Source organism: Panthera onca, chromosome D2 (assembly GCF_046562875.1).
Source record: "Panthera onca isolate mPanOnc1 chromosome D2, mPanOnc1 haplotype 2, whole genome shotgun sequence".
Lineage (NCBI taxonomy): Eukaryota > Metazoa > Chordata > Mammalia > Carnivora > Felidae > Panthera > Panthera onca.
The window spans coordinates 186,207-189,002 of NC_138349.1; the positions used below are offsets into that span (position 1 = coordinate 186,207).

The 2,796-nt window shown below is 48.7% G+C and overlaps 1 pseudogene; it reads left to right on the forward strand.

The window, feature by feature from the left end:
* On the forward strand, positions 1 to 1,072 carry LOC144613249 (olfactory receptor 13A1-like; annotated as a pseudogene).
* Positions 1,073 to 2,796: the final 1,724 nt, after the last annotated feature.

A 2,796-nucleotide genomic window follows, 5' to 3' on the forward strand; every position in this document is an offset into this window, starting at 1 on the left:
AGGTAGTCCTGAGTGCAGGAGGTGGAAGGGTAAGTGCTCCTACCCGTTTCCCTGAGAGGAGCTTGTTAGCTGGTGATGCCTGAGTCTAATGAAATAAGAAATTTGGTAAATTCGGGAGAGTCTGACATATGAAGGTATCTTGACCAGAAAGAGTCTGGACAGACCAAAGCCCATGAGTAATCAGATGCTGGTGACACAATTCCCGCTGCAGGGCTTCTCAGAAGTGCTGCCGTTCCAGGCTCTCCTCTTCATTCTCTTCCTCTGCCTCTACGCCGTGGCACTCTGTGGCAACTCCCTCCTCGTGGTGGCCGTCACCCTCAGCTCCAGGCTCCACACCCCCATGTACTTCTTCCTGGCCAACCTGTCTGTGCTGGATCTTGTCTGCACATGCACCATGGTGCCCAAGGGATCCTGGTGGCGGAGAAGAGGAGCATCTCCTACTGGGGCTGCATGGCCCTGCGTGGTCGTGGGCGGTGGCAGGGGAGGTGCTGCTCTTCACTGCCGTGGCCATCTGCCAGCCACTGCACTACGGCTCCATGATGAGCCCCAGGGTGTGTGCAGCGCGGGCTGGAGTTGTGTGGGCATCAGCATGCTTGGCGCTGGAGTCAATGCCTGCCTGATGTCACGGCGGACCTTCCATGGGCCCAACGTGATTGGCCACGTCTTCTGTGGGATCCCTCCTCTGCTGCTGCTCTCCTGCTCCTCCACATATGTGAACAACATCATGGCAATTATAGCTGACGTCTTCTTTGCCATGTTGAACTTCCTGCTCACCATGGTGTCCTACGGGTTCATCACGTCCACCATCCTGAGGGTTCGAACAGCCGAGGGGAAGCAGCGGGCCTTCTCCACCTGTTCCTCCCATTTCATTGCAGCCACCTTGTACTACTTCACCATCATCTACACCTACCTGAGCCCTGGCTCCAGCCACTCCCCAGGGACGGGCAAGGTGGTGGCTGTGCTTTACTCCACTGTGAGCCCCACCTTGAACCCTCTCATCTACAGCCTGAGGAACAAGGATATCAAGGCAGCTCTCAGGAAGATCTTGATGCACATGGCCAAAAATCTGTAAATGGGCAGTTTCTAAAGTTCGCGTTCTTTGTTGCTCTCTGACCCCTGACTCTTATGTGTCCTACCTGTTATAAATACCCTCTTTCTATGTGAGTTGCCATTGACACCTTCAAAACAGTTTTGTTGAGGAAATATTCCTCTGTGGATTCTCCACAGCATCCTAGTGAGATGTGGCTTTCGGCCGCCTGTTACTGAAAGTTTGCAATTCCCGGAATATGACACACATTAACACATAACAGATGCATTGGTTCCTTCTGAGATCCCTGGGATTGCTCACCAACCCAGAGTCTCTGCCTATGTCTTATTGACCTTCAGGAGGTGGGAGCTGGCTCAGTTCCATTAAAAGTGCCCCTGTATAGCTGCCCAGAGTTCTGCTTAGGCCACGTGGGTCTCGGTCCTGAACCGCCGAGGATGTCTCTCCTACGATAGTTGCTTTTGTGTGCCAACCTGACTGGGCAGCGGCACACCAGACAGCTGGTCAAACATTATTTCTGGGTGTGCTTGTGAGGGTGTCTCTGGAAGAGATGAACATTTGAACGGGAAAACTGGATAAAGAAGACTGTCCTCACCAGCAGGGATGGGCATCATTCAGTCCAGTGAGGGCCAGAATAGAACAAAAAAGGGAAGGAAGAGTATACTTGCTTCTTTGGCTTTCAGACCCAGAATCAGACTTACATGTTGCCCCCCAACTTACAGGCCTTCAGACTTGGACTGAATTAGTCCATCAGTTCTTCTAGGTCCCCAGTTTACAGATGGCTGGTAGTGGGGACTTCCATAACTGCATGAGCCAATTCAATAATGAGCCTCCATACGTATGTATATGTGTATTGTACGCTATATTGTATAATGCCGTTCATGTAATTACACATATATTAGTTATACTATGTTATACACATGTGTGTATGTGCATATTATGTATATGTGTGCGTGTGTGTATAAATCATCATAAGCCCAGAAGTATGTATATCTCCCACTGGTTCTGTTTCTCCAGAGAACCCTAAGACATCCCCCTTCCCATCTAATGATGGCCCTAGAATCTCTGGTCCAAGGATAGGATAAGAACCTCATGACCCAAGGCAACATGCCTCCTTGAGTCTTGTGGACACATTATTTCTGCACGGAATGCTATTTGCCTGGTTAGCTCATGCTCTTTTCACATCCCAGCTGCATGTTAAATCCTAAGTGATTTCCCCCTAACCAGACTGAGTCAGCTCCCTCCACCGTCTGCCCTCCTAGTGCCTTCTTATTTCCCTTAGAGCTACTCATTCAGTTGATTACATAATATTTCTCATACTGGGTTTCATTAAGAGAGGGGCTATAGTTTGTGCTCACCATTGTATCCTCAGCAAGAAAACAGGACCTGGAACACAATAGGTGATAACTAAATGACACATGATCCACAGGACTGTCTTACTTTGCACATCTATTCAAGGTGAAGATGCACATATCTACTATACAACAATTTCACTTCTGTGTGTACAACACAGGGTCACAGTTGTTTATTCCATCACTTTGTGCAGGAGTAAAAAAGTGGAAACTACCTAACCACCCGCCCATGGGAAGATAAATTAGCAAGCCATGGATTCATCACACATTTATTATCATCCCAAATCCATACATATTAATGTGGGCACACATCACACGTGGACTGTCATGTTGGATGTGCCTTTTCCACAGGGACACACAGCAGAAGCATAATGTCAAGTAAGGAAAGCAAGTAGAAAG